At 52.8% G+C, this 12,691-nt stretch overlaps 2 long non-coding RNA genes across 2 annotated transcripts; both read right to left on the minus strand.

Annotated features, from left to right (window-relative positions):
• Positions 1–6,117: 6,117 nt before the first annotated feature.
• Positions 6,118–7,804, minus strand: LOC135293022 (uncharacterized). Its single transcript, XR_010355173.1, has 3 exons — positions 7,700–7,804; positions 6,906–7,071; positions 6,118–6,375 (listed from the first exon to the last, which is right to left on the minus strand). It is a non-coding gene; the product is annotated as an uncharacterized LOC135293022 (long non-coding RNA).
• A 453-nt stretch (positions 7,805–8,257) lies between these two features.
• Positions 8,258–9,419, minus strand: LOC135293008 (uncharacterized). Its single transcript, XR_010355149.1, has 4 exons — positions 9,325–9,419; positions 8,616–8,687; positions 8,447–8,527; positions 8,258–8,359 (listed from the first exon to the last, which is right to left on the minus strand). It is a non-coding gene; the product is annotated as an uncharacterized LOC135293008 (long non-coding RNA).
• Positions 9,420–12,691: the final 3,272 nt, after the last annotated feature.

Consider the following 12,691-nt stretch of genomic DNA (forward strand, 5'->3'; position numbering starts at 1 on the left):
ATTATCCAAGTTCCTGTGCTTGTTTTCCTGGAGAATTTGCACTCAACACAGCTTCAGTGCCTTTGATCAAATCAGTCTTAAGAGCAGCTTGGGGCTGGTCAGTCATTTAGATGTGAGCACTGACTGGGGTCCAGGCAACAAAAGAACATTAGCTGCAGGCCACCAATACAGCTTTTCACATTAATGAGCAAGAAGCCTTTATTTTTGCAATCTGAGGGATGTTGGGAGGATTTTTGCACCATCAGGCCAAGGTACAAGGCTCTGGATCTACACAGCACTTTGGTAAGGAGGGGAACACAGGTGGGGACAATCCAGGCTGTTAGCAGTGCCCCCACCCCCTGATTAGGGACAGCACAATTGCTTTTAGAGCTCATCAACCAGATGGTGAAACACTGATCTTCTTTTCTTGCCCCCTGCACACTCACAGGCAAGTTGAACAGAAAATCTCTTTTACATCATGATCTCTGAGCACCAAAGCAAAGACCAAGAAAAAAAAAAGCCAAAAACACCCCAACCAACTAAAATACAAATAATTTTTTGACCCGTCTGGTTTTTTTAAAAGAGCTTTATAAGACTGACTAAGCCAGTGCTGAATTAAGAGTGCCACATATTATGTGCCTTCCATAAAGAGTGGGAAAGCTGCTGCTATGCAAATGTGGGTGCAGGGTCAGACCCTTAACTTCAGACACAGCCCTGCTTTCCTGAGGGACAGCAATTCATCTGTTAGAATCCCTTGGAGCTTCTGGAGCTGCTCTTGGCCCTCCTGTGGATAACTGGGCTGCTGTGGAGCACTGCAGAACTTTCAGCTTGGTTCCTGTTATGTATATTATGGTAATTCGTACTGATAGAACACAAATATATATATATATAAAAGAATAAAATATCATACCTTGAAATCACAGTAGCAAGGGAAGAGGGGATTGCTTCACAGGGTGAGGAAACCGCAGCTGGCAGTCGGGTAGGAGGAGTGTCATTAACACAGGAAGTGAACCTCGCCGGCACAGGAGAATGTCGTTCTCACTGGTGTGAACAGGAGGAGGCCCAGCGATGGTGGCCCATGGACATGTTCATCTTAGACAGAGGGGACCATCAAGGACATACATCTGCATACGGGATTCCGGTAACCGAAGAGTGGATACACATCAGTTCCCGGACAAGGTTCTGTCCAGCACAGGACGGAGAATAGAGGCATCATGAATATGAAGAACCCTGAGGAAAGACAAAGGGACTCTGCCACGGGCTAGAAAAAGAGTATAAGAACGGATTCTGCCAAGCGGCATTGGTGAACAGCGGGGATTGGGTGCGATAGAAGGCGGATCTGTGTTCACCCAGCTTCCATCCCAGGGTCGGTGCTGTCCTTGATTGTTGGCTGTCGGGACTGTATATCGGTTGTGAATAAATTTATATTTTATTTTTATTAAATTGGCTGGATCGATTTTTACCTATAACAGTATCCATGTATGGGGTCCTGCAGAATGTAAGCAGCATCTTCATTGGCCAACAACAGACTGGAAAGGAAAAACCAGCATCAGAAACGTGTGAGATGGAAAACTTTGGGCTGTTTGAGATCAAAAATGTCACCTAAAAATCTCAATGGCGAAGAACAACCTTTCTCACAAGGATTCCAGTAGAACAAATGACACGGGTGTTGGAATAACAGCCACTTCCCACAGCAATGCCAATTCCTTGGTGAGGAGGGTCCCATGGAGAGTCGGCTGAGTAACGACACTCACAACAAATGTGGCTACATGTCATCCTCCTCTATTAAGCAACTTTGACATATTTATCCTTCTCTATATACTGTCTCACACCACTGGTGCTTAATGCTCATTGGTTAAGTAGCTATATTCACACATACATCTTAATTACTGATTGGTTGTCACACTATAAGCATCTTTAGCTAAGGTGTGCCAAATGAGCAGTTCCCACGATGAGCTTGGCGCATTTGGTTTCATCCTGGCACAAAGCTCATTCTTCCTTGTTGCATCTATTTGAGGACAGTACATGGTCTATCTTGTTCCTGTTTGAGGACGCTACATGGTTTTCAGAGTAACTCTGTAATCTGCAGCCCAGGGCTGTCCAATTCCCACAGGGGAATATCATGGCCCTGTTCAGCCAAGAATCCTTCTACACCTTGGAATCAAAGGCAGTGTCCACTGCAAAGACATTTCCCTGTCCTGTGGGCTCCATAAACCACACATGAACATGGCACTTTTCCTGAGTGCTTCCCAAAGCTTCTCTGCAAGAAGCACTGGAGAAGTGCATGGGGCAAGAATTCTGCAAGTGCCAGGCTCTTGTGCAGCAGAAAAGTCATAAAATATGAAAGATTCTAGCAACCCCAATAAATCCATCCTTTATGGCTTGTCAATATTCCAGGGAATTTCAGTTGCTTCAGGGCAAAAACAAACACAGGGCAAACTTTCCCAAGTATGGTTTCATGACATGATTCCCGTTTCTCTGCTCCTGTTTGTGGAAGAAGACGAGATTACAAGCTGCCCAGCTCAAGAAGGAAAGGAGGATCTACACTTCCCTGTCATATTTTCCTACTGACAAAGGAATTAAGACAAAGAATTTGGGAAAATGGAGGAATAAGACTGGAGTACGGATGAAGTTTTACATCTAAGATACTTCATTTGCTAAAATACAAACACTTTTGTTGTACATGGATCTCCTTGCTAAACCTCTTTGTCTTCAAACTCCCTTCCTCCATGGCAGAACTGAACAAGCTCCATGTGTCAGAGCTTCGAGTTAAAACCTCTGTGATGAGTTAGTTTTAATGGACCCATTACCAGTCTGTGGGGTTGCTGTCATGAGGAGCTCAGGTGGCTTTTTGTTGAGATCAAAATCAATGAGCCATTTGTCCCAGCTCCACCTGTCCTGAGGCAGCACTGGCTCCACTGTGCCATTTCTAAATGAAAATTGAACCTCCTAAAGAAGCCAGGCCAAAATCATGAGAAAGTAGTCACAAAAATTAATTTCAGCAGTTTGCTGGGTCTTGATCTAACAGCTACCACCTTCCCAAAGTCCAGGTTACCCTAAACAAGGCTCTTTGCTCTGTAAGCAGCCTTTCAATTGGTAGTGTTTCATACCCATGCAGAAGAACAAAAAGCCAATTCCACTGTAGAAACATGAGCTGCTGCTATGCAGTAAGTTGTGCTCAGTAGCTGACCTGCTGCTTTAGTTTTGAGGCAGGAGATACTGCCATAAAATTTCACAAGAAAGTTATCAAGTATCTAAAATATGCAGTGTTATGTTATTTTCTACCTCCAATATTGCCAGCACATAGATTAAGGAAGAAAGGTATTTACCAGCCACCATAGATGAAAAAAATTAAAAGGAAAAAAGGGCTTTTAAGGATATCAGAGTGATGGCCACCAGTCATTTTCCAGCTTTGCAGGATTTTGGTTCAAAGTCAATCTAAATAATCCAGCATATGTCTAGCAAGAAGGAAATCACAGTTCATGTCTGCTCCTCCACCCAAGCTTTGCTGTATCAAAGATGGATGGTATTCTTTTCCAGCTCTCAAGAGATGTGTCATAATTTACAAATAAACAAAATATCATGCGTAGAAATATTTCACAGATTGTAGCAGTTCCTTTGAGGGGAGCTCCCCAGGGAGTCCCCAGAGGGCCCCCAGGTCTGTGAGTTCGCTGGCAGCAGCAGGCACGCAAGGAGACTCCACACAGCTTCTGAGGGTGCTGATTAGATAAGGGTTTATTGGGGTCCCAGCCCCGGGTGTAACATGGTTTCAGAGGGAGAAGGGGGAAAGGGAAAGGAAGGGGAGAGATGGGCCATGAGAGAATCTGGTCTTCCTCGCACATCTTAAGAGGGAAATTCAAAGTGGGTGCGAAAGAAGATTTGGGCAAATGGGATTGCAGATTCATGGGACTTCAGGGGAGGAACACAGCTTGCAATAAACCATATATTTTCAAGAGGTACATTTTTGAGACAGAGCATATCATTTGAATAAAATGCAACACCACAATAGATTAATAAGATAGATAGATGACAGATAGATGATAGATAGATAGATAGATAGATAGATAGATAGAGAGATATACAGACAGACAGATAGATAGATAGATAGATAGATAGATAGATAGATAGATAGATAAATGGATTGACAAGGCAGATAGAGATAGATGAATGCACTTGCCTGTATAACTTTGTATAGAAAGGGATGGGGAAGTGACAGATTATTCTTTTCCACACATGGAAAACAATCTTTTTCCCAGAAAAATCAGCTTCCTTCTTCAGTGACCACCAGGGTATCTGAAGACCCCACCAAGAAGGCCCTGTGATGCTAATGGCCTGTGCATCCAGCAAGTCAAGAAAGTAAGGCCTGCCTCTTAATATTACAGTGGTGTTAAAGAGGTTTATTCTCGGTTTTTGGTACCAAAAGGAACAAACTGAAGGCACTTAGTGTAAAATGCCTTCACAAGCACCAGTGCAAATCACACCTAAAGGAAGGTTGAAGCCAAGGTGTCCCACAACCACAGCCCAAGCAGCCAGAGATCCTCCTTCAACCCTGGCTGCTTTGAAGCCCCACTGACTGCCAAGAAGAAAAGCACCCTACTGAGAGCAAGCAAACTTAACCCTCTGCCAGGACACAAATTTAGAGGGAAAAAAATTTAAAATCCCTACACCACCAGACACACTTCCCAGTGAGAAGGGTTGGAACTCTCTGGCTCCCAGCAGTTCCCCGGCAGGCAGGTTCCCAAAGGTGCTGGGAGCTAAGCTGTGCCCTCCGAGGGAACAGAGCCAGCCTCCCTTCAGTGGGAGAAGGCGCGGCCTCAGCTGTAGCCCCGGGTGCCTGCGGTGGCCCAGGGCACGGCCAAGGCTGTCAATGTGCTGGGCTGCAGCACAGGGCAGGCTGGAGCTCAGCAGCCTCAGCAGAGCCCAGGGCCGCAGCCCTTCCCTGCCGGGGCCCGAGCCTGGCCCGGCCCGGCCCGGCCTGAGCAGCCCGGACTGGCCCAGGGGATGGGCTGCGCCCGCCCGCTGTGCCCACAGGCTGGGCCCAAGGCTTTGCAAGAGGCTTTCTCCCAGCTTGGCAAAACCTCGGCCAAGTGTCCCTGTGCTTTGCTGAGAAGAGTAAAATACCCTATCAAATTTAACCCTGCTGCCCACCGCATGAGGGATCCCTGCACACCTTAGGAGAGGCCATCAATACTCCTTTGTGCCTCATGAGGTGTTATGAATAGAAAGTTGTATTTTTTTTAAGTTTCAGAGTTAAAAAAAACAAGCCAGACCAAGTCAGACTCCTTTAGGTTCCCTGTGGAAGAAAAGCCCTTAATCACTCATTGATGGCCGGTGATTAACTGATTGTTTCCCTGATGCTGGCCGCATGCCAAGAAGATACCAAGGGAAACCCTCCAGGGTAAAGAGATGGGCAGTGACACCAGAGACAACATGCAAATGAGAAATGCAGTGCAACCTGGGTTTTTACAGTTTTACAGTTTTTATAAGAAAAACCCCTAAAATCACGAGCCAACAAGTGACTTAAAGTGACGTCTAAGGATGGGAGCATTGTCCCGTACCTGCTTGTATCTTTTTATTTCTCACCCTAACCTGAAAAGAAACTGATTAAAGAGACCCCCCCGGGTTTCTAAACCAACAAACCAAGGACTCAACGACTCTCCCGTGAGGACAGAGTCCCCAGTTCTGTCTGCAGACCAGCGGACAAAACTGCATCGTCCTCCTCCTTCGTGCCACGCCTGGGAGCAGCGGCGGCGAGGGCGCAACCCGTCGATTTCTTCCCACCTGAGCTGATTCTTCTTAATAAAGGCATTAAAAAGGAGAAAGATCTCCTGCCCATTTATTTCATGAGGGATCCCTGCACCCCTCAGCAGGGACCCCAAAATATCCCTTTGTGCCTCTTCAGGTCCAGGCCCAGATGATGCCACAGAAGGAAATGTGCCGTCAGCCCAGGGACGCTCAGCATGGGCTCCCCCATCCCCTCGGGGCCCCGCCGCTGGGCACAGCAGCCCCTGCCTGGCTCCTGCCTGCCCACACCGTGGCCATCCACAGCTGCTCCTGGGCATGGAGCTCAGGCAGTGCTGGTGCCGGGTGGGCTTTGCTGCTGCTACCACGTGGACACAACTGTGAAAACTCCATTTCTTTACTTAAACATAAAATGTGGGCCAAGCCCTGCCCTGGCAGACAGGGGCTGCCGAACTTCAGTCCTGGCCAGGGAACAGGACAAGGGGGCTCGGGGGTAGAGGGTCTCGTTGTGGAGGGGTGGGTTTTGGGACGGCCTCATGACGCTGCTGCAGCCATGGCAGGGCAGATACAGGCAGAAGTGGATAGCTGGGATAAACTGTCAAGTTCCCACTGCCTGCGTTGTTTGGCCCATCTGCTGAGGATGCACAGAAACACCTGTGGAGAGAGGAGGTGGCTGAGGCCCCAGCTGCCAGTGGCACACAGGGACCCTCGTGCACAGCAGGGCCCAGAGCTGGCAAGGCTCCCCAGCACGGCTGGAGCTGCTGGCACAGCTGGGCCCAGCTGGACAGCTGCCCCTCAAGGCCCCGGCCAGCAGGGCACGGCTCTGGGCAGGCTCCCTGGCCAGGAGCGGGCCCCAGAGCGCCTCTGCCTTTCAAGGGCAACCTCGGCCCTGCTCTTTCTCCTCCCCACCTCCCTCTGCCTCTGCCCCGTGCCCCTGGGGCTGCTCTTGGCCAGGCAGCCTCAGTGGGAGCCAGCTCTGGCTGCAGCCCCAGCGGGGCCCCCAGGACAAGGCCCAGCAATTGAGAGGCCAATGGAAGCACTGGGCAGCAGCAGAACCCTCAGCAGAGTTATTTGGACAATCATGGACTGGCCACAACCCCACTGCAGTCTCAATGGGAATGTTCCCTGACCACGTTAGACTTTCAAAAGAAGCTGTTTGAGGGGGAGAGCAACAAAACACTCACTGTTTTCTCTTCCAGGAATACCCGATTCCAAAGCAGCACAACATGAAGACAGGCACCAAAGAAAGCACGCCTCCCAGTAACCCTAGCCAGCAGACTGTTCCCTGACAGAAACCCCTTCCGAGGCCATCCTGGGCATCGGTAACAGGTCTTGTGGTGCCAGCTGCATCTGTGGGAGCGATGGGGAGCGTGAGCCCATGCTCTGCTGCACTGCTGAGCTGGCAGCACGGTGGATACGGGCAGGACGTTCTCTGTTTCCCCCAGAGCTGGGGCCTGCAGGCACCTTGCCGGCCCTGGGAAAAGGCTGTGCCAGCCAACAAAGCCCAGCAGGCCGGGAGGAGAGCCCGGGGGCAGCGCAGCTGCTTGGGCAGTGGCTGCTGCCAGGGACACAGGCCAAAGCCAACCCTGAGCAGCCACTGCCAGCCCTGGCCCTCCCTGCCCCGGGACAGCACCCCCAGCCCCAGGGGACAGGCTCAGGCCCTGTCAGGACCCAGCGCAGCCCCTGCTCAGTCGGGAGCCAGGACTGGCTCTGGCCCTGGGCTGGTGGCAGGGCTCTCGCTCGGGGCTGCTCCTGTGCCTTGGGCCTCTGGGCACTTAGGGCCAGCTCCGCAGCAGCTGCAGCGCCAGGGACCTTGCTGCACCAGTCCCGTTTCCCCGGGGCTCTGAACCAGCTCCAGAGGCCTGGAAGCCCAGGCGCCTCCAGCTTTGGCTGCTGCCGGGCCGGGCAAGGGCAGGCCCTGGGGGAAGAGCTGCTGCCACACAGCCCCGGCCAGGGCTGAGCCTGGCACAGCAACTACCTGCTGTGCCTGTGCCCGTGTCTGGCATCGCCTTCCTTCCCGCAGCAGGGGCTGCCAATGAGCCACTGCTTCTCCCTGAGTGTTCCTCCTCCTGAACAGCCTTTTGGTCCATCACTTGAAAAAGGAAAAAAGGGACAACTGGATCAAATGGAAATATTCCCCACTGGGGAGGTGGCACCTTCAGGAGGCAATGCTTGTCTAAGTCACAGATAAAGATCAGGAAAAAGCCCAGGTAATTGGGGCTAGGCCAGTGCACTCCCTTGTGCAAACAGCTGCACCGCCTGATCTTCTCAGAGACTGGGAAATGGCAGGGGATATCAGGCCCACAGTACAGTTGGGGCACCCTGTCAGCTAATGCCAAATTCCATCCTGCAGAGGCTGGGGAGGAATTGCAGCCAGGCCAGGCTGGGAAACAGCTCTGCAGGGCGTCAAAGCAGCAGCGGGGCAGCGAGGCTGCCATGGATTCCTTCCCGCTGTGCCGGGCACGGCGTGTCCAGATGTGCAGCCAAAGCCCCCGGCTGCTGAGTCCCAGGGGAAGCATGAGAGAAATGCACCCACCTTCTCTTGTCTGCAGGGGTTCCTTCAGCTCTTGCCTCATCTGTTTGGAAGGTTGCAGGGACATCTTATCTGTTGTATCTTGGACTTTCCCTGTTGGAGTACCTTTGAGAAAAATATTTCGATTTCCCAGGAATGGATCCTACAAAAGCAAGGCTCAGCCTCTGAGGTCAGCAGGGACACACTACTCACCACTGTGATGGGAGCTGGGCTTGCGTATAGCATCCAAGGTAGGAGCTGGAGAAGCTGGAGAAGTCCTCCCTGTAGATACATCTGTAACACAACAGCCACAGAAGCTTCTGTCACCTGGTTCCTGCCCGCTTGTCTACAATTCTTCCTTGGTGGCACACTGAGAACATACCTGCAGGAGGCTCCAAGGGCTTCAAAACTTTATTCATCCAAGCTGATGGAGAAGCCTTCCCAGCAACTTCATCTAGAATGGAGCACAGATGAGAACACTTTCCAGGGTGTGCTGGGATCCCGTTTTGCCACAGGAAACTGGGCACTGCAAGGGGGTCGGCTAAGGCCGTGGGAGCCAGATGTGAATAGACATGGCCAAAGGTGCACAGGGGCCTGGGGAGCTCTGGGCTGGCTCCTGGTCACTCTCCACACCCTTTCCCTGCCCTCAGCAACATCCCAGGGAGGAGTGGCTGGAGCAGCACAGGGCCCTGGGGCTCTCTCCCTCAGACACAGAGGAAATCCTCCCTAAAGCCATGGGGCAAACTGCAGCAGGCAGTGCCACAGCTATGCCTCCCTACCTCCCTCTGTCCCTCCTGCCCTCCTTCTGTGGGGACACCCCCCAGATCCCAAGGGCAACAAGCCAGGCCCTCTCAGGACACACTGGAGCCTTGCTCTCCCCCTCTGTCCTTTCCCCACCGTGGGCACCCCGTGCAGTCGCTGCCAGGTTTCAGGACATGTCTCCCAAGGAGGGACCCCAGCAGGACTGCTCAGGACCCGAGTGCCCTGAGCCTGCTCGGGATAATTCCCCTGGGCTGTGCCGCTCTAGGCCAAGCAGCAGAGAGGGCAGCTCAAGCCTCAGCAGGGCTCAGGCCCAGAGGCACAGCAATTACCTCCTGTGTCTGTGCCTGGCATGGCCTCCCTTCCTGCAGCAGAGGCTGGCACAGAACCACTGCTTCCTCTGGGAAATGCTTCCTTCTGCACAGGCTCTCCTTTCATTTCTGGAAAATGGAAAAGAGACAGCTGGATCAGATGGAAACATTCCTCACTGGGAATGGGGAAGGGGACAATTTCAGGAGGCATCACTTGTGAAAGGAATGGATAAGGATCAGAAAACACTCAGGATTTTGGGACAACCCAAGGCTGCTTCCTTCCCCAAAGAGCCCCAACATCTGATCTGCTTGGACACCAGGAAGTGCAGGGGATCTGAGGGTGGGCATGTCCGGTGGTCCAGTTTGGGCTGTCTGTCAGCTGATGCCAAATGCCTTCCTGCAGAGGCTGGGCAGAAGCTGCAGCCAGGCCAGGCTGGGAAACAGCCCTGCAGGGCGTGAAAGCAGCAGCGGGGCAGCGAGGCTGCCATGGATCCCTTCCAGCTGTGCCAGGCACGGCGTGTCTAGATGTGCAGCCAAAGTCTTCCCCGGCTGCTGAGACCCAGGGGAAGAATGAGGGAAATGCACCCACCTTGTCTTCTCTGCAGACGTTCCTTCAGCATTTGCCACATGATTACTAATGGGTCCTGGAATTTCTTGCCTGCCATGTCTTTGGTTTCTCCTGTCGGAGGACCTTAAGAGAAAGTAGTTCCATTTCCCAGGAATGGATCCCACAAAAGCAGGGCTCAGCCTGTGGGGTCAGCAGGGACACACTACTCACCCCTGCCATGGGAGCTGGGTTGGGGCCAAGCATCCAGCCCTGGAGCTTGAGAAGTCCTCCCTGCAGACACACCTGTAACTCAACAGCCACAGAAGCTTCTGACATCTCTGCTGATCTGCACGGGCACCACTGAGCCGCAGCAGCGGTGAGGGGATCGTGCAGGGCGCGGGCACACACGTGCATGGTTCTGTGCTGGCACCTGCAGCGCTGCCTCCCTGGCCCAGCTTTGGGCTCTGAGCTGGCAGCTCTCCCAGGGGAAAGGCCTTGACCTACCCTCAGCATCTCCCAGAGCCTCAGTCCTGGATGTGGGCCCTTCACCGGCAGGTTCAGCTGCAAAGAAAGGCAGGACAGAAGAGCTCCTGTGGCACTGCAGGAGATCCTCAGGCTGCCCACAAGGCTCAGCCCCGGGGCACAGCCCTGGGCCCGGCCCCTTCCCTCTCTGCTCTTCTCTGTGACTGCACAGAGCACACGGAAGGACACACTGGCACAGCACACGGGAGGAAGATTGAAAGCTAAATACTCCTTCCTCCCACTGACAGTGATCCTGTGGGAGCCCTCAGGCCTCCAGAAGGGAGCAGGGCAAGGTTTCCAGATTCTTTTAATCTTAAGATTTTGTTAAGGGAAATGGTTTATAAGTGAGCTTCTGTTGCACTGACCCTTATTATTCACTAAGGAAAGGCAGAATGAAAACTTGCCTCCAGCATCCTCCAGGAACTTCAAACCATCATTCATCAGGACTTCCTGAAAATCCATGTCACGATTCCAGGCTAGAAGGGAGCAGAGACCAGAACCATTTCCATGGTGTGCTGGGATCCCCTTCTGCCACAGGGAACTGGGCAATGCAGGGGTGTTGGGTAAGGCTGTGGGAGCCAGATGTGAATGGACATGGCCAAAGGTGCACAGGGGCCTGGGGAGCTCTGGGCTGGCTCCTGGTCACTCTCCAACTTCTTTGCAGGCCCTTTGCAACATCTCTGGAGGGGTGGCTGGAGTAGCCCAGGGCCCGTGGGGTCTCTCTCCCTCCCACAGAGGAAACCCTCCCAAAAGCCCTGGGCAAAACCATCCCCAGCGCTTCCCAGGGAGCCGGGAGCGCTGTCCCGGGAAAGGGCAGCCAGGCTGCCGGCTCACCTGCTCGCCGCGCTTGCAGCGGAGCAGCCTGGGCAGCCCTGGCAGGCAGGGCCACGGCCAGGAGCAGCAGGAGTAGGAGGCGCAGAGCAAGGGCCATGGTGCCTTGTCCTCCGCCAGTCCCGCAGCTCTTGCTGCCACCGCTGTCCCGACACCGCTGTCCCAACGTCAGCACCGCTGCTGCCACCGCCGCTGCTGCCGCAACAGTTGTGCTCAGGGACTGAGTGCTGGCTCCTTGTGCTGCTCTGCAACCACGGGGCTCTGGCACCTCTGGCACCTCTGTGACCTCAGGGCCTGCTGAGAGCTCAGCCTGCTGTGACCCCAGAGCCCTGCTGTGACCTCATGGCCTCAGCTCTACCCCCAGAGTGTGCGCCCGTCCGCATGAATGGACTGCCCTGATTGTCAATGTTTTGCTTCATCAAAGGGCCATTGCTTAGCAAAACCTTTCTTTTGCCTGCTGACATTGCTGGTCAGGCTGCGTCCCTCAAGATGCTCTTATTGTTGCAGTTCAAATTTATTTTATTGATTTCATTTTAAGTGTTGTTTAAGGGCTCTGTTATCCCCCATTTTTTTCCTGACTTGGTTCACCTGTGGGTTTTACCCTCCCTCCAAACTGTTCCTCGTGCCCTTCCCCACCCATTGTTCCAGCTCTTTCCCTGCCTGTCAAGGCAACCCAGCCCCTTGGTTCCCAAACCTTTGGGCCAATCCCTGACTGCAACTCCCCTTTGGAATTCCCCTACTCCTGGGAGCCCCATTGGCCCTTGTGACCCATCCTCTCCACCCTCCTACCCCAACTGGCCCCAGACACTTGATGTAATCCCCTCACTCCTCTCCTGAGCATTCCCTATTGGTTCATTGTTTGCATCCACCCCATGACTTGTATGTGTACAAAACCCCTTGGGCAGTACAGCTAGGGGCTTTTCATCCTGTTCTCTTCGCCTGGACTAAGGTGTTCCTTGCGGAACCTGAAGACGGGACGCCTCCTCCTTTCTCCTGTGCCTCGTCCCTGTCGTGGCTTGTGTCTGGCACTGGAGAGCAAGTGGCACTACAGGCTCTGCCTCTGGTAAATCCCCATAGCGAGGCAGTTCCCGACTCCTGCTGTAGTGCCGGAGTTCTAAGAGCTAGCCCAGGTTCCAGCACTCACTTCACTAATGTACCGAATGCCCCTTCTTCAGAGCCTGCTCTGGTGCTCTGCCATCTCACACAGCAGAGTGTGATTCACATACTGCAGCCCAGAGTTAGGTTGTTGCAACATTGAAATGGGTGTGGTTGGCAGGATGGCTGGGCATAAATCACTACAGAACTAAAGCGAATGCGTGCACGGTCCCAGGCTGGACTTGAATAGACACAGGACTCGTGGAAAGATGAGGACAAGATAGCAGAGAAAAATGGAAAAACCAGCTGAAAAGGAGGATATGCGAAAGGAGTTATTTGTGCACATTTGGGGGTATATTTTTCTTGGGTGCAAAGCAAAATGAAAAGCTCCTA

This window comes from Passer domesticus, unplaced genomic scaffold (genome assembly GCF_036417665.1).
Source record: "Passer domesticus isolate bPasDom1 unplaced genomic scaffold, bPasDom1.hap1 HAP1_SCAFFOLD_63, whole genome shotgun sequence".
Taxonomy (NCBI): Eukaryota; Metazoa; Chordata; class Aves; order Passeriformes; family Passeridae; genus Passer; species Passer domesticus.